This window comes from Dipteris shenzhenensis, chromosome 2 (genome assembly GCF_047967505.1).
Source record: "Dipteris shenzhenensis isolate YYH24624 ecotype China chromosome 2, Dip_SZ_1.0, whole genome shotgun sequence".
Classification (NCBI taxonomy): domain Eukaryota; kingdom Viridiplantae; phylum Streptophyta; class Polypodiopsida; order Gleicheniales; family Dipteridaceae; genus Dipteris; species Dipteris shenzhenensis.
In genome coordinates, this window is record NC_141597.1 from 48,340,742 (window position 1) to 48,360,462 (window position 19,721).

The following is a 19,721-nucleotide window of genomic DNA, read 5'->3' on the forward strand; positions in this document are numbered from 1 at the left end:
GTGAGTGCTAGAGGCACAGTTAGGTGCCCACAAGCACAGTTAGGTGGTGGAGAGCCACATAGGATGATTGAGAGAATCTAGGAGCAGATTGAGGAGATGATTGTGGAGCTCTGAAGTCATCAGTGATGTCAGTGAGCAATTATGAGGTGCCTACTTAAGGACCTCACTCTTCTTCATTCTACAAGCAAGTAATGCAAGTATTCTGAGTTTGTGTCCACTCTTTGCTTTCCTTTCAGTTTACCAACATGGTATCAGAGCCCTTTGATCCCCCTTGAGCCCATTTCTGCCACATCATCTTCTTCTTCTTCATCTTCTTCTTCTCCATTTTCCTCTTTCTTCCCAAAATCTTTGAGAGCTTGGTTCTCCACCTACAAACGACCATTGCCCAAACCCTTTGAGCTGGAAACTCCTCTAGTATGGGCGAACTTCCACCTGCAAGAAATTGAAGAAAAAACGTCTGTGGTGGCTGCCATTCCCCAAACAGCGCATTTTTTGCCATTTCTTCTATTGCTCAATACTCCCTGCCTGCTTCACCATTGCCTGAGCCCTCTAAGGAGTAGATGGATGACCTCAAGACAAAGATTTTGAGCCATTTTTTAGGTCATTTGGTTCAGTAACGAGGGAGAAATCGTTAAGACTTAGGTTCAGCCTGTAGCAACTCCCCCGGGCAAAAGTGCGCACCATTTCGTCCAACCTCTGTGCTGGACCCTCTCTGATAAGTTCAATGGAAAGAGCTTCCACACATGGCAGATGAAGGTGAAATTTGCATTGATGAGGGAGAACTTATGGGGACTTGTCAAACCTACTCCTACCGCTTCTTCTACGGCCTCCAATGCTGGAGAATCCTCAACTCCGACACGACTGGCAAGGGATCCAGCTAGAGAAGAAAAAGCATATGGTATCATTGCTCTTGCTTTAGGAGATGATTATATTCACCATATCTCTGACTTGGAGTCTCCTTCAGAAGCTTGGCAGAAGCTTGACATGATTTTTGGTGCTAGCTCTCACATCTCTAAACTATCACTTAAAATCTCTTTCTTTGAATTGAAGATGGCTAGTGGTACTACTTTAGCAGCTCATGTCAACTATATGCGGACTCAATTAGCTTCTATCAACTCTCCTATTACTCCAGATGATGCTATGGCAGTGTTACTTAAGAGTATGCCTAAAGATTATGATCACATAGTTAGCACTTTGAAAAATCTTCCTAATCCTAATCTTGAAGGTATTATCTCTACTCTCCAAGAAGAAGAAAGGCATATGGAGCTCAGGAAAGGCAATGACACTGTTTATGCTGTAAAAGTCCAGAAGGGCAAGTATACCCCTTGCAATCACTGTGGAAAGACAAATCACCTTTCAAAGGACTGCTTCAAAATTAATCCATGCAAGCACTGTGGCAAGAACAACCATAATGAGAAGTTTTGCAGAGCCAAAGCAAAGACAAAAAATGCAAATCTACTTTCAGTTGATGTGCCTCCACAAGATGAGGCATCCTTTGAAGATTATGCATTTTAAAACATCTCTATGTACGCTCCAGATCTCTCTTTTTATGTCAAGGTACTCAGCCTGGATAGTCCTCCAAAATGAATGAAATAAACTATTGTGTTTTGTAAACACCTCTGGTCACCTTATGATGTAGGCCATGTGTATGTTTTGCTCCATGGTACCTCCTGCAGACATTGTGTGCATGTACATGCAGGGGAGATAACCATTGGAAGGTATTTTTGTATCCCTTTTGTTTACCTTACACACAAGGGAACCCTTGCTAGCATGAGAACCTAGCCATAGATTAATCCTTGACCACCATGAGATGGCATGAGAAACTATGAGACTAGATGTATCCTTGACATAGCCTGAGGCATTCCCTTGAGGGGGGGTTTGTTGGGATATCTCAAGGTGTATGCCTCAGGCACACCTTATGTTTCTATGTGTGAGTGCTAGAGGCACAATTAGGTGCCCACAAGCACAGTTAGGTGGTGGAGAGCCACATAGGATGATTGAGAGAATCTAGGAGCAGATTGAGGAGATGATTGTGGAGCTCTGAAGTCATCAGTGATGTCAGTGAGCATGTATGAGGTGCCTACTTAAGGACCTCACTCTTCTTCATTCTACAAGCAAGTAATGCAAGTATTCTGAGTTTGTGTCCACTCTTTGCTTTCCTTTCAGTTTACCAACAAATGACTGCTCTTACAATTGCCATCCTTGCAACCGGACTGAATGTTTCTTCATAATCAATGCCGTATGTCTGTGCATGCCCCTTGACAACTAATCTTGCCTTGTATCTATTCACAGAACCATCTGCATTGTGCTTGACCTTATAAACCCACTTACAGCCAATTGCATTCTTGTCTTTAGGCAAAGGCACCAATTCCCATGTAGCATTTGCTTCCAAGGCATCCATTTCTTCATCCATGGCTTTCTCCCATTTTTCATTTCCCATGGCTTGCTCAAAAGAAGGGGTTCTGGTTCCTGTATCACTTTGACCATATAGGCATAGTGAATGGATGTAAATTCATCATATTTCAGCCTATCCACAGGATACCTAGCTCTGGTAGACCTGCGCAAAACAGGCTCACTTCCAGGTGCTCTCAAAACATCCCTGGTCTTCCTTACTCCAGGTGTAACAATAGAAGGAATACCCAACTCATCATCAATGCTCTGTTCTGAGCCACTCGATTCACCATCCACATAAGAGTGACCTGCATTCACATCAAACATGGGCTGATCTACCTTCTCTTTTCCTTTTTGTGATACCTGCGTACCACTATCTGCATTGCTTAATTAAATATTTCTTGATCCACCTGCCTCTGGGCCTACTTACATGATTGAAAAGAATGCTGTTAGTTTGATAATGATTAATCTTAAATAACATCATGGTTGCTAGCAAGCCATTTCTCAAAATGAACCCCTACATCTGTGATTTCATCATTAAATTGCAAGCTGATCTTGGCTAACCATATGAACCACAATGCATGAGTCCTAATTTTACTCCTGGTGCTCCTGGGGATTTTAGTAGAGTCCCCTCTTTTCCAAGCTCCTCTCCTCAGGGATGACTTGAATATCCTCATCCATGGCTGTCCTAACACTAGGGGTTGCTCCCTATGAATGAGACCATTTCTGTTGAGGATAAGGAGTGACTGAGGCAAGTCCTCAGCTAGATCCATCTCAACACATACCTGGGATTTTCCTCTTGGGTTTATAAATTGTTCTTTTTCTACCTCTCCCACCGTGCCTAAGCTACTACAGAGCTTGGCAGCCTGATTATAAAGGGAGAAAGGGAAATCTGGCAGTTCTATCCACACAGGCAACTTAGTGGATCTGCGCTTGTCCCCAGAGAAATCAGGAGCCCACCATTCCAAATAGAGAAAGGCCATGTCCTCCTTTTTGAACAAGTAATAACCACGTCGTAGGAAGCAGACACTGGTCACGACTAAACCTTTTCTCCCCTAGAAATTATGAATCCAGTTTTCAATGAAGAGAGCAGGTGGTCTAGGTCTAGGGAGGTGTGCATGCATGGATAGCCATGGAATCCGCATACAAATCTTCATCCACAACTGCGGTGAGTAGCTTACCTGGAGGATTTGGGAGTGTCTCCCCAGTAGGTTCGCAGCTATCTCTTCGAAGTTCAGATGAAGCTCCTGGTCGTCTAGGAACACCTCCAGCACCTTTGGAGTGGGTGCAATCGTCACCACTAGAGAGGGTGGCTTCTCCGTTCTTTGAACCTGCGGGGGAGGTTGCGGACCTTCTGGCGGAGTCAGACCCTACTTCAGAGGAGGCTCTGACTTCGTCGTTGCTTCTCTGAAAGTCGCCTCCTGTGGGTTCTCTATTGTCTGAGTCTCCTTTCCTGATGCCAACAACTGAGCTTGACGCGGGGCTTCCAGAGCGATAACCACCTCTAGTCTTTGCAAAGGGGGTGGTGAATAACCCGCCTCTAAATTCCTTGAGGATAGACAAGTATTTGGCCTTCTCCTCAGAGGTTGGAGCGGTCTTGCTGACGCTATTTCCTTGATGAACTCCACTTCCATCAGCTCCAGGGTTGGAGGGTATAGGAGGAAAATTGACAGGGGATCTCAACTCCCTATCCCATGCAAAAGGCGTAGCTTGGACTTGAGTTTCACTAGCAGCTAACGCCAGATGAATGCCGCAGTGGCTCGCATTCGTCAACTGAGGAAGCAATTCGTAAAGAAAAGCGCAAAATACATAATTGAGGGAGTGCTAATACTAGTATTGGAACTAAGACCTCCTCACGGTCGTGTTAGGTTAGTAATGCTGTGATGTGAGGAGTCACACTCACTATGTAATCGATCAACTTCAAGTCTAATACACAATTCATTCTACCTATGAGCACAACTCTCATTCTACCTATGAGCACAACTGTGTGGTTTCTATATGGTATCAGAGGCCTGGCTGGGCCCAAACCAGCCACGCTTTCCAAGATGGAGGGCTATCTTGCAAAAAATGGGGGCATGCTTTCAGCCCCAAAATGACATGAAGGGCCAATTTAAGCCCAGCATTATCTGCAGAAACATTGACTTGCATCAGCCCCGAAATGAAGGGCATGGGCGAAAAGACCCAAATGAAGGCGACCTACCAGCCCAAAAGGTAGGAGTAGACACAGATCTGCACACCTTGGACACAGGGCATGAGGACACCTAGATCCAGGCAGGTAGCTGTATTGATGACATAGACTATGAAGAGCATGTTTTATTTTCATTTTTTGATTTACGTAAATGTTATAGAAAGAAGCAAGTCAAATGGCTTAAGCACAAAGTGATTTGCTTATAGCATTTAGTTATTTGAATTGTACATATAACATTTTTTAATTTGCATTCAACACAAGTTATTTGAATTTAGCAAATACCAATTTAAATTTAACACATAGCACTTTGCTTTTATTTTAGCATATAGCAAATTGGATTTGGTTAATAACTCTTTGCATTTTACGCATAACAATTTGCATTTAATCTTTGCACATAGCACTTAGCACTTTGCGTTTAGCAAATAACCACATGTATAGTGTGGGGGGCACAGCTGTCTGATTACTGTGTTTAATGTTTGGCATGTCATCATTGAGATCTCATCAATTATTATGGTTTCTGCATTTTTCAATTCTATGTATCATTCGTCTGACACTGGTAAAGAGGCACGAAACATATCGTGTCTCTTTGGTAGAGCAAATTGATGATGGGAAGTATTTGCTAATCGACTTAGTCTCATTGCAGCAGATCCTGTTATTGTTGCTAGAACGATGGATTTTACATAATTATAAGTAATGTACTTGATCATAAATGTCTTTCCTGAACCAGGAGTACCACAAATGACATGAAGTCCTTTGGGTGATCCATTAATCTTTTTGTAAATTTCTTGTTGTTAAGAAGAAAGAGTTGCATTTTCGAAGTCCTTGAACTCGTTCATCATTTGAAGTAATTTTGTGCGTGCTATGTTATTATATTGGTATCTTCATGAAGGTTGGTTGAAGCCATGAAAGAGTTTTGAATAACACATAATGGGCTTTTTTGGAGTATCATGTTTGTTAGTTGGTGGCAATTTTGATCAATTAGCAAGTGCACTTTGCAATATTGATCGATCGGAGATTTGATGTCTTCTTTTGTTTTTATGAGGTCTCGGATTTGGCATTCTAAGAAGCAAGATTTTGTATGATTGTTTTCAGAAATAAGCTTATTCTCATTTCTAAAATTTACGTTCTTTAGTCGAAGGTTGTAAAAAAATCCTTCAAAATGATGAGCAGGGTGGTAATCTGTGAAACATACAATCCGTGTTCATGGATATACATAATTTCCAAAAGAATCTACGATAGTTATGTTATCTTTGTTTTTTTCTTTGACTTTTGGACATTGTATTGTTTCCAGAATTCATATAAGGTCAAGTTCTTAATGACACTTGGACCATCGCAATATGTATCTATAGGATGCATTATAGAAACACAATGTTCACAAAGGTATTTGTGGCGCATAGATGGGGGAGAGGAGTCAAGGAAATGCACAGATTTGCTTCTTTGAACAGTAAATATTTGTAAGCATGACAATGCTGCCTCTATTGGAGATGTTGGCTTTGAAAGTATGTATGCAGATATCATTTTTAATTTAATTGGATCTAGATTATCTAGTCCTAGAAGTTTCGCATCACCAGGATTCAAATTCATGTGTCCCATGGGTTCGATTTTCATAGCATATTTTAGAAGGTAATATGATAGGCCTATGTTGGTTATTTTTTGAATATTCGTATGTGCTTGCCACAAGAGTAATATTCCTGCATGGTTTGGAATGACATTACGATATAGGATATGGAAATCCGTATTTGCATTTGTGGTTTGTGCTTGAGTCAAATAGATTGCATGTTGGCCTACATGTGTGGATTTGTTTTCTCTTTACCATATAGTTAAGTTTTCTTTGAATTGAATTCTCTGGCTAGTTATTAAAATCATTTATGTAAGGGATATAAGCATCTATTTGGTTTGATACGATCTCTATGTCTTGTTCATCTACCCATAGCATTATGTGTGCATGCATAGATCCTCGATTTTGTACCTCATATCTTATGATGTGATGGTTGACTCTACTAGTAGTCCTTTGTCACACAGAATATATCTTGCTAAGAATTGTTGCTATCTAAAATGGAAGAGCACTGGGCATTCAACTGGACAATCTCTCCATGTGAAGTTTTTATTGAATTGTTTAGCAATGGTTTCTATTTGATCGATTTCACACCATCTCATGGTTGATACCTCATCTATAGTAAGTGTAAGGAATATATTAGGAAGGCCCCATGTGTCAACCATTGCCATTAGATCTTTTAAGTTTCTACGGTGCCATGAAGGAGATCCAGGAATAGATCAACTTGGTATCTGAAACTTAAGAATACGCCTAATTATCTCTTATTCAAATATTCTTGGATCTTGTCATCTTTGTTGGTCAATATCTCTTTGTAATATTGTAGTTTGAGTAGAGTTTGCTATTATAATAGATTGAAGTATTTCGTACATCAATAACAAGTATGGTTTGTAAAGAGTGAACACGGAGAACAATGTTGATATTCTCATTTTTAAATATACGTTGAAGAACATCTTGCCATCATGAGCACCATACTCGAAAGGATAGGAATGGGAATAATGCATACTCAAGTGTTAATTCGTCACATTGTGACAGACCTTCCGTAGATGTTATGAGTTGATGCTCAATAATTCTTGTTGAATCACGAAGTACAATTGTGCCGACTTCATGCGATGTATTTTTTCTGAATTGCTGAGTTGTAGGTAGCATGTTGATTTGTTTTGGTAATGACAAGTAGGTGTCCTCGTGCAATTCTCATAAGATCAAATGGTGAGTCAGTAGACTGTCTTTCAAGAATATCAGAAATAACATTGGCAAACTAAAAAATTCATTCGTTTCTCCCAAAATAGCTACCTCCGTCGATCTTACATTCAATAAGCACAGCGGTTCATCTCCTATCTTGCAATACAATGAATTGCTTCATTGTTTTTAGCAAGTTGATGCTTGTAATGCTTCTTAGAGAAAGATGGTTTATGATGAAAACCTTTCATATTTGTCCACTCTTTATTGTGGGAGGATGCAAAAGTGTGATTGCAAAACATAGCGTTGACAAAAAACTGTCAAAACTGCATCCTCGCTTGATACAAGGTTTTTTACATCAATTTCAAGCAAGTGTCCTATCTTCCCATACAAGTCCTTCATTCGCTTCATTTGATGGCGATGCTTCATGCGAGAAGCCTTTCACTATTTTTCAATGGTCTCCTGTGAAAATGCTTGTACAAACTATCGATTCCTTTGAGGGTGTTCGAGTGATATTCTTGATTTTAACTTTGTAAAAGAACCTATGTTAAATTCTATTCTACCACAAAATACACAATATTGCATCTTCGAAATATATTGAGAAGTAATTTGGTTCCATTTTTTTAGAAATTTATTGATGAATAGCCATGAAGAGAAACTCGGTTGTAATCATCTTTTCTTGTTTTCTATGCTAATGTAGGAAGCATGTTCTCTTCTTTTAATAAGTGAACTTTTCATATTTTTAAAGTAAATTATATGTTAAAGTAGAAGCACCGACTTTATTTTCCCGTTGTAGATCAGAGTGTTAAAAATGACTTAAAATTCACCAATCTGAATAATTTGCAAACAAAATATTAAGGTTGTTAACACTTTATATTTTTCACTCAAAATTTATAACATCTTTAGTTTATGTTGATACCAATTTGAATATAGCATATAGGAATTCGAATGTAGCATATAGCATTTCGAAAATAGAACATGTTAAATAGCTCTTTCTTTTTGCACATAGGAGTTTGTGTTTAGCATCTATTTTTTGGAATATATTTTGTAGCTATTTGAATTTGGGATATAGCACTTTTCATTTATCACTTTGTATATATTTGGTAACAATTTGAATTTGAGATATACCACTCTAAATTTTGTACATAGCATTTTGCATTTAGAATTAGCACTTAGCATTGAGCAACTAGCATTTTTGCATTTAGCATATAGCACTTTGTATCCAACACATAAACAAATAAACTTAACCACACATTCATGTGGGGGGAGAGTCGGCATATTTCCTCTCCAAAAATTATAAGACCAAGGAACGTGCTCTTCCTTGGGTTCATATCATTTTGCATTTTGCCCATAGTATTTTGCATATAGTATGTAGCAATTTGAGTTTGGGATATAGAACATAGCTCTTTGCATTTTGCACATGGTACTTTGTTTTTAGAAATGTATGATTTTGTATTTTGTACATAGTATTTTGCATATAGCACATAGCATTGAGCAACTAGCATTTTTGCATTTAGCACAGAGCAGTTTGTATCCAACACATAAACAAATAAACTTAACCACACATTTGTGTGGGGGGAGAGTTGGCACATTTCCTCTCTAGAAATTATAAGACCAAGGAATGTGCCCTTCCTTGGGTTCATATCATTTTGCATTTTGCACTTAGTATTTTGCATATAGTATGAACAATTTGAGTTTGGGATATAGAACATAGCACTTTGCATTCTGCACATGGTACTTTGCATTTAGGAATGTATGATTTTGTATTTTGCACATAGTATTTTGCATATAGCATGTAGCAATTTGAGTTTGGGATATAGAATTTTGCATTTAGTATATAGCAATTTTCATTTAGGTATTAGTGTTAAAATGGCTAACATGCCATATCAACATCTTGGGTGGTCCTTGTTCTAGGTATATGTGCACTGAGCTATATGGTGCATTGACTTTGTATGGTTTCAAGCTTGTAGAACAGGAGCTAGGAATGAGGAGGAGCTTTCCCACACCTAGGTTAGACGGGCACCATAAGAGTGGGCCTGTGAGGAATGAATGCTTTTGTCCTCTTGAAAGCCTGTATGATGAGATCCACTGGGTGAGGGCTACATTGAGTGAGATTTATTGTGGGGCGCATGAGATCAATTGATCAAACATAAGCAATGGCAAAAAAATATTGATGAACATAATTGAGTTTGTGTGTTTCCCTGGAATTAGAAGGGACAACATAACATGTCCTTTCTTAATAGCCATAGAGGGTGGAAGATTGTAATTCACCAATACCATTGGCCATACACTGTAAGACGTGCTTTTGAGACCAAATGGGTTCACACCATCCATACCCAATCCAAGTCTCAAGCTCCTAGGTTCTTCCTTGAAGCTTGGCCATGTGCCTTCAATATGCTTCCATGCAGGAGAGTCCGCAGGAGTTCTCCACTTGCCATCGGTTGATCGATGGGAGGAATGCCATGACATGAGCTCTGCAATAGATTTGCACTTGAACATATGTTGGATGCGAGGGATTATGGGAAAATGTTGCGATACCTTACGAGGCACGTCCAAGGTTTTGAGATCTGCTCTATATCTTGCCTCTCCACAAGTAGGACTCTCTCTTGCATCCTTATGTAGTCCACGAAACAAAACGCAATCGTTGACACATGCATGGATGCACTTGTAATCTAATCCTCCAAGAGAGGTCACCTGTTGCCTTGCCATATCTCTTGAGGTCGGTAGTTTATTCTCCCTTGGAAGCATTTTACACAATAGCCTACATGTGAAGACCATAAATGAGGAAAAGAATTCGAGTAATTGACCCACTAGCATAATTCACCATGTTTGCAAAATAGACTTTAAAGCTTACTTGAGTAATGCATTCAAACTTGCATTGCTCCATCCATAGATGGTTTGCAAGTTTAGTAACTCAAGGGAGGCACGTAGAACAGAGAATGTGCACCCCTCAAACAGTGGAGTCGATGCTACAGTAAAAAGATCATCCTGCTCCATGCTATCATCCCTCCCTTGATGGACATATAAATCCCGCACCATATCATCAAACACCTCCTCCTCCATGGCTTCATGAGGTAATGGCGGAGGGCTACTATCACCATCACTCCATGCATCCGTAACGGTCCCTCCTGAAGATCCCACCTCATATTGCCGATGCTTCGCCTCCTCATGGCGAGCATAGGGCAACATATGCGGGTGTGGCACTACATCCTATATCAAATTGAAACGGGATCATAACTTAAACATATGAACACCCATAGGTATCTCAATCAACCTTAACTTACAAACCCTTACCCTGTCTACGGTCACATCCCATTCTCCATACTTTGAGATATGATTGAGTGTAATCCTGCGTGCACAATACATGTTTCCTCGACATCGATCACACAAACATTTGATTTTTTGCTCCAACCACATTTCCCGATGGTGGATACGGAGGGATTCATCCTCACTAGAGCTACTTGTTGAAGATGAAGACATCCTACAAACAAACAACCCACCAAATTTGCTCTTCTTCAAATGTTTAATTTAAACTCTTTGGCGTGTCTAAAGGCACATCTAAAAGCGCGTCTATAGTCGTGTCTAAAGGCGCATCTACTCTGTTATTTAGATGCGCCTATAGACGCGCCATTAGATGCGATTATAGACATGGCTTTTAAACCTGCTTTTAGCGCACTTGCTTTGCTTTTCTTCACATTACTTATACTTCGGGCGACTTGCTTCCTTCCTTATTAGCAGATCCACAGTTTCGACGCTTAAGAGGAAGGCTCCCATACTTACTTCCAAGCTTACACTTAAGAGGAAGGCACCCACACTTACTTATAAGCTTAAAGGAGAGGAGGAGGAACAAGGAAAAGAAGCAACTTTGAAAAAGAAGAAGAACCTTCCATACCTCTATCCAAGTAAGTCCTTTTGCAGTTGATCTTGTTTGGAAGTTTGCTCTCTTTAGATTTGTACTTTCTCGTATCCAAGAAACGCATGATCTGGGTATCAGTGTCACATTTGTGGGTCGGGCGCAATGTCCTTTTCTACTTTTTAGAAATCTCATTTGTCGGAGCGTGTCTATAAGCGCGTCTCAGAGCGCGTCTAAAACCGTGTCTACAGGCATGTCTAAATGCGTGTCTAGCCTATTTGCAGACATAGATAGACGCATCTATAAACGCTCTGTTAGACGCTCTGTTAGACACACTGTTAGATGCGTCTATAGGTACACTAATCAGATGTGTCTATAGACGTGCTCTGATAGTAAGCCTCTCTTCCCTTCCCCTTTCTTCTTAGCTCATCAGTAATAGATTTTTTTCCTTTTTTCCAGTTCAACATGTGGCCAGGAAGCGCTTCCAGCTCACCTGATCCCTCGGAATCTATTTGGAAGGACTTATATAACCTTTTAGGGCACCCTCCTAGTCCTGCGGAGTTATACGGGTATATGACGGGTACTCTAAACACTCCCCAGGAGTTGGCACTACATACTCCAAACCACCCCACACTGCCTGAGATCACCCCAGTGGAGTTAGCACAGCCGTCTTATGCCCCTTCTTATGCCCCTTCCCCCATACTATCTTATGCCCCTTCCCCCATGCCGTCTTATGTCCCTTCTGCCATCCCATCTTATGCCCCTTCCCCCATGTCGTCAGGAGGTCCTTTTGTCTTGTAGAGCCGTCGACGTACTCCTGTGCCATTGAGACTCAGTTCTCTAGCTATGAGTGGTCAGCGTAGTCTCGTGCAATCTCCAGCTACGAGTGGCCAGCGTACGAGCTCGACACGACACGGTAGCAAGCGTAGTAGCAGGGAGAGCGGTGGGGGATGCATGGCACAGTGCTTTGGGAGGAGTGGCGGTGGGGACGATGATGATTCAGATGATTTAGACGTGCCTCCGCGGGTGATGGTACGATATTCTATGGCATCACTCAGACAGGAGGCATCTTGATGGATGTGCGGGGGAAGGACATCATGGCCTTCATGCGCTTTGTAATTGCTAACAATTACAGAGATTGCTTTATCCACTTCAAAGACCAGCCAAAGAGGTTGGATGATGAGACCCTCGCTGCTGTTCGCTCTAAGTATCCTAACCCCCCCAATCGCCAGTTCACAGATAAATGGGCCAAGTCAAAGATTGTTACGATACTTGGCAATAAAAGATCTTCGCTTAAGAGGCAAGCACTAGCAGAGCTTGCCAGGCTTGAGGGACGTCAACCACCAAGGGGCCCGCCCCACACCACTCACAAACGTGAGTGGAAGAAAGCAATGAAGTCAGCGAGGGAGGACCCCAGTCTGCAGCACGTGGAGGCACGGAGGATCCAGATGGAGGAATATGGAAGTGCGCATTTTGGAGCAGGGGGTGTTGAATCATGGGAGGCCCAATTTGTAAGTATCGATCTCAAATTATATTGCTTATGCAGTTTATTACGAGGTTGTTTCTTTGTACTAATCCCTTCGCAAAGTGTGTCATCTTGCAGCTTGAGATCGTGGGCAGATACCCTACTCCTGTGGAGACAGCCTACCACTGCCACCATCGCAGAGGAGATACATGGAGGCACTTCTATGATGATGAGTTGATTACTGAGGAGCAGTATACCCGGGCTATTGGAGCGGCCCCCGAGGTATTTGAAAGTAATTAAATAATGCCAAAATTATAAGTAAAGATTTGATTTTTCATACATTGATATATGTTGTCCCTTGTTTACAGGCCCATGCACAAGACGATGAGGAAGACGAGGAAGGAGGCGCAGACACTACAAGGCATAGGCCATTTTCTGACGAAAATACAGATGCTTTTTACATTAATTTTTTTTTTTTCACGGGCGCAAACGTTGCTATAAGTGTCGCTAAAAGCGTCGGAAAAGGACTGTTGCTATAAAGCGTCACTATATAGCGACACTGGTAAACGTCGCTATATAGCGACACTAAGAACGTCGCTATATAGCGACACTAGTAAACGTCGCTATATAGCGACGATTAACAAAAGTGAAAAAAAAGGGTTAGTGGGGCTAAACAGGGCTTCCTTTTGGCCCTGTTTAGCCCCACTAATCCTTTTTTTTTTTTGTAATTACAAAACAAAGTTTTTTCATAACAAAATTTCCCTTGCAAAAAGGGTGATACAAAATCGCTCTTGTGAAATGATGAGCAACAAAAGCATATACATGTCGGACATATACAACATTGTTTGTAACAAAATTACCATTTTGAAAGGGTGATACAAAATTGCTCAAACGAGCGGATATACAAAATGCTTCTACCACTACTACTCATCCGAATCCGAATCATCCTCGTCTTGTTGGCCTGTTCCTTGGTCCTTGACACCTGCATCTTCTCCCTCATCCTCGCCACCTGTGTTTGATCCTTGGCCCTGTTGTGATTGCTCGCCTCCGATGATGGGACGCTTGAGCTTTGACCCTAAGAGTGAACCATATAAATCAAAAATTAGATTGAATCTTAAATTAAAAAGTGAGATTACAAGTAGGAGTAAACTTATACCGTGCGAGCAGCGACCTCAGCCCAATCGACCGTTGCTCCCATTGCCTCTTGCTCAATGAACCACGGCTTTGTTCCTATCCAAAATGCGCATTGCGTCTTTGCATCTGTAGGAAGACGACCCATCGCAGCTTGCTGCGGATCCAATTTACGAGAGTTAGAGTTAGCTAAAGTGCATGTAATATGTAGTAAAACAAATAGAACAATACATTAAATGAGAAGAAGTAGACTTAACACGGTTGCCTCGTACGCATACTGTCTGCCTGCACCAAAGTGCGAAGTACCTACGACGTCTAGCCGTCTCTTCGTAGCCCTCCTCTGACCCTCGAAAAATTTAGGATGGTCCCTATATTGCTTCTTGAAGTACTTCCAATCAGCTTTGTCTGCCCAGCTGGGTTTAGCCAACCCCTTTGTGATGGAAGTACGCAAGGTTGATCTACGATGCTTCAAGACCAAACCCATGCGCTCTCACATATAATCGTCATTAAACTCCACATTTGGCGGATTAGGGTATCTTTGTTTTAACTCATCGATGACCGCCTGCTTCTGTTGGGCATCTTGATACCGCCAATCGGTATTTATGCCGCTCTTGAAGTGATGACTCATTAACCTCCTCATGGCGGCCATCACTGCTTTGCCCTTTTTATCTTCAATTATCTCTCCGGCAGATGTGATTTGATAGGAGAGATCCCCTGATGAGTAAGGAGGACTGACGGTAGCAGAGTCTGAAGGAGTGGAAGCTGTGCGAGCGCTTCCGGAGCGAGGAGTAGCAGTGGGAGTAGGAGAGGGAAAGGGACCTAACTCATACTGTGTCTCCAGACCAAGTGGAGATCTAAAGGAGCGTGAGTGTGCTGACTCGTCTACATCTCTCGAGCTCGGGGGGTCACTCATCATATGTAACCCTATCACGTGAGTTCAACAGAAGGATTTTCTTTATTTCTAAAATTTACAGAAATAAATATACATAAGGGACTATTTAAAATAGTTTTGGAAAAAATTTACAGATTTGTATAGAAAAGGGGTACATTTTATTCATGAAATTTTTTACAGATAAGGGACTTTAAATATAGGCCTTGAACGCATGTAATATAGAGGGTTTATACATAGTGATCCCCCTGAGCTTCCGAGTCAGCACAACATGAGCCGCCCATCCTACTCTTCCTTCCCTTGCGAGAGGCATGCGCAGGTGATGACCCCGCGGTCGAAGGGGCACGAGGGGACGGCTGGGTAGTACGTCTACCCATTGGTGTAGGGGAGGGAATTGCTAAGGTCTTTTGAGATAGTAGAGAGAAGAATCTCGCTGCCTCCTCATCGCTCATCTGCGATACAAACTCGTCGGGACTCCTGACAAAGCCATGCACGGCTAGCAAAGGAGTTCCCCGAGGGGTAGTCGCAGTGCTACATGGAAGAGGAGTCAGACGAGGGGTAGTCGTAGTGCTAGGTCCGAGAGGTGTCGGATCAGTCCTCGGGGTAGTCGCGTGAGAGGAATCAAAGTCCTCTGGGGCATAAAGATCATGAGCTCTTCTCTTGCGAGGCTATCCGTACTCATCGGATGAGCGATGTGATCCCATGTCTAGCATAGACACAAACACGAAAACAAAAAACAAAAAAACCAAACATAAGCATAGGCATAGGCATAGGCATAGGCAAGAAGAAAGAAGAGGGAAAGGAAAGAAGAGGGAAAGGAAAGAGAAGAGGAAGAAAAGGAAAATAGGAGGAAAATAGAGAATAAGAGTTAGAGAGAATAAGCTCATGCTTATGCTTATGCGGAAATAGAGAATGAGAGAAGGGGGAAATAGAGAAGGGGGAAAGAGAGAAGCTAGAGAATGAGCCTATGCAGAAATAGAGAATGAGAGAAGGGGGAAATAGAGAAGAGGGAAAGAGAGAAGCATAAGCATGAGCTTATGCGGAAATAGAGAATGAGAGAAGCATAAGCATGAGCTTATGCTTCTCTCATTCTCTATTTCCGCATAAGCTCATGCGTGAATGAGCTTATGCTTCTCTCATTCTCTATTTCCGCATAAGCTCATGCATATGCAGAAATAGAGAATGAGAGAAGCATAAACATGAGCTTATGCGGAAGCTAGAGAATGAGCTTATGCAGAAATAGAGAATGAGAGAAGGGGGAAATAGAGAAGGGGGAAAGAGAGAAGCATAAGCATGAGCTTATGCGGAAATAGAGAAGGGGGAAATAGAGAAGGGGGAATGAGAGAAGCATAAGCATAAGCTTATACGGAAATAGAGAATGAGAGAAGGGGGAAAGAGAGAAGCATAAGCATGAGCTTATGCAAAAATAGAGAAGGGCGAAATAGAGAAGAGGGAAAGAGAGAAGCATAAGCATGAGCTTATGCGGAAATAGAGAATGAGAGAAGCATAAGCATGAGCTTATGCTTCTCTCATTCTCTATTTCCACATAAGCTCATGCGTGAATGAGCTTATGCTTCTCTCATTCTCTATTTTCGCATAAGCTCATGCATATGCGGAAATAGAGAATGAGAGAAGCATAAGCATGAGCTTATGCGGAAGCTAGAGAATGAGCTTATGCAGAAATACAGAACGAGAGAAGGGGGAAATAGAGAAGGGGGAAAGAGAGAAGCATAAGCATGAGCTTATGCGGAAAGAGTGCGGAAATAGAGAATGAGAGAAGGGGGAAATAGAGAATGAGAGAAGGGGGAAATAGAGAAGGGGGAAAGAGAGAAGCTAGAGAATGAGCCTATGCGGAAATAGAGAATGAGAGAAGGGGGAAATAGAGAAGAGGGAAAGAGAGAAGCGTAAGCATGAGCTTATGCGGAAATAGAGAATGAGAGAAGCATAAGCTCATATGCTTCTCTCATTCTCTATTTCCGCATAAGCTCATGCGTGAATGAGCTTATGCTTCTCTCATTCTCTATTTCCGCATAAGCTCATGCATATGCAGAAATAGAGAATGAGAGAAGCATAAGCATGAGCTTATGCGGAAGCTAGAGAATGAGCTTATGCGGAAATAGAGAATGGGAGAAGGGGGAAATAGAGAAGGGGGAAAGAGAGCAGCATAAGCATGAGCTTATGCGAAAAAAGAGGATGAGAGAAGGAAGAAATAGAGAATGAGAGAAGGGGGAAAGAGAGAAGCATAAGCATGAGCTTATGCAGAAATAGAGAAGGGGGAATGAGAGAAGCATAAGCATAAGCTTATGCAGAAATAGAGAATGAGAGAAGGGGGAAATAGAGAAGGGGGAAAGAGAGAAGCATAAGCATGAGCTAATGCGGAAATAGAGAAGGGGGGAAATAGAGAAAGGGGAAAGAGAGAAGCATAAGCATGAGCTTATGTGGAAATAGAGAATGAGCTTATGCGGAAATAGAGAATGAGAGAAGCATAAGCATGAGCTTATTCTTCTCTCATTCTCTATTTCCGCATAAGCTCATGCATAAGCATAAGCTTATGCGGAAATAGAGAATGAGAGAAGGGGGAGGGAAAGGAAAGAGAGAAGGGAAAAGAGAGAAGGGGGAAATAGAGAAGGGGGAAAGAGAGAATAAGAGAAGAGGGAAAAAAGAGAAGGGGGAAATAGAGAAGGGGGAAAGAGAGACGCATAAGCATGAGCTTATGTGGAAATAGAGAATGAGCTTATGCGGAAATAGAGAATGAGAGAAGGGGGAAATAGAGAAGGGGGAAAGAGAGAAGCATGAGCATGAGCTTATGCGGAAATAGAGAAGGGGGAATGAGAGAAGCATAAGCATGAGCTTATGCGGAAATAGAGAATGAGAGAAGCATAAGCATGAGCTTATGCTTCTCTCATTCTCTATTTCAGCATAAGCTCATGCATAAGCATAAGCTTATGCAGAAATAGAGAATGAGAAAAGGGGGAAATAAAGAAGGGGGAGGGAAAGGAAAGAGAGAAGGGAAAAGAGAGAAGGGGGAAAGAGAGAAGGGGGAAAGAGAGAATAAGAGAAGAGGGAAAAAAGAGAAGGGGGAAAGAGAGACGCATAAGCATGAGCTTATGCGGAAATAGAGAATGAGCTTATGCGGAAATAGAGAATGAGAGAAGCATAAGCATGATCTTATGCTTCTCTCATTCTCTATTTCTGCATAAGCTCATGCATAAGCATAAGCTTATGCGGAAATAGAGAATGAGAGAAGGGGGAAAGAGAGAAGCATAAGCGTGAGCTTATGCGGAAATAGAGAAGGGGGAATGAGAGAAGCATAAGCATGAGCTTATGCGGAAGCTAGAGAATGAGCTTATGCGGAAACAGAGAATGAGAGAAGGGGGAAATAGAGAAGGGGGAAAGAGAGAAGGGGGAATGAGAGAAGCATAAGCATAAGCTTATGCGGAAATAGAGAATGCGCTTATGCGAAAATAGAGAATGAGAGAAGCATAAGCATGAGCTTATGCTTCTCTCATTCTCTATTTCCGCATAAGCTCATGCATAAGCATAAGCTTATGCGGAAATAGAGAATGAGAGAAGGGGGAAATAGAGAAGGGGGAAAGAGAGAAGCATAAGCATGAGCTTATGCGGAAATAGAGAATGAGAGAAGGGGGAAATAGAGAATGAGAGAAGGGGGAAATAGAGAAGGGGGAAAGAGAGAAGCATAAGCATGAGCTTATGCAGAAATAGAGAAGGGGGAAAGAGAGAAGCATAAGCATGAGCTTATGCGGAAATAGAGAATGAGCTTATGCTTCTCTCATTCTCTATTTCTACATAAGCTCATTCTCTATTTCCGCATAAGCTCATGCATAAGCATAAGCTTATGTGGAAATAGAGAATGAGAGAAGGGGGAAATAGAGAAGGGGGAGGGAAAGGAAAGAGAGAAGGGAAAAGAGAGAAGGGGGAAATAGAGAAGGGGGAAAGAGAGAATAAGAGAAGAGGAAAAAAGAGAAGGGGGAAATAGAGAAGGGGGAAAGAGAGACGCATAAGCATGAGCTTATGCGGAAATAGAGAATGAGCTTATGCGGAAATAGAGAATGAGAGAAGCATAAGCATGATCTTATGCTTCTCTCATTCTCTATTTCCGCATAAGCTCATGCATAAGCATAAGCTTATGCGGAAATAGAGAATGAGAGAAGGGGGAAACTTAAGCATAAGCATAAGCATAAGGTCATGCTTATGCTCATGCATGAGTATGAGCTTATGCAGAAGTAGAGAATGAGAGAAGGGGGAAAGAGAGAAGCATGAGTATACATCTCCTCTGGCGTCATGCCATGTATTGCTGCAATGAGTCATGTTCATTATGTAAACTGCTGTAGCAACTGCTTCAGCCCAATAATAATATGGTAGATCTTTCTCATTTAGCATGGCCCTAGATACCTCTCCAATATGCCTGTTTTTTCTTTCTGCAATTCCATTTTGCTGTGGGGTATGACTGCATGAATATTGTTGCTTTATGCCATGCTCCTGCAAGAACCTTGCAAACTCATTTGAGAGGTACTCTCCCCCTCCATCTGACCTTAGGCATTTTATTTGCAGGCCTGTTTCTTTTTCAACCATAGCTTTAAAAGCTTTGAAGTGCCCAAATACTTCACTTTTCTTTTTCATAAAATACACCCAAACTTTTCTGCTGAAATCATCAATAAAAGTGATAAAATAGTGACAGCCTCCAATAGATGCAGCTTTAGTGGTCCACACATCAGAGTGGATTAATTCCAATGGCTTTTTACTCTCTTAAACATGCCTAAGAAATGGTTTCCTTGCCTGTTTTCCAAATTGACAGGCTTCACAAACCTTGTGCATTTCTGCAACCTTGAATTTAGGCAATCCTGCAACAATATTTTGGGCTTGCATTGATTTAAGTCGATGTATATTAACATGAACAATGCGTTTATGCCAGATATCAATATCTGCAACTACACCAGTCCCATGTGCAAACATTGCTGCACTCAATTCAGGCATGTCTGCATCCAACGTAAACATCCTGCCTTTCTTCTTTCCTTTTGCTATCAAGTGACCGTTATTTTTCATATCCTCAAC

The 19,721-nt window shown here is 41.6% G+C and overlaps 1 pseudogene; it reads right to left on the bottom strand.

The window, feature by feature from the left end:
* Positions 1–3,495: 3,495 nt before the first annotated feature.
* The window catches only part of LOC147904891 (uncharacterized), a 40,757-nt pseudogene continuing 24,531 nt past the window's right edge, over positions 3,496–19,721 (bottom strand).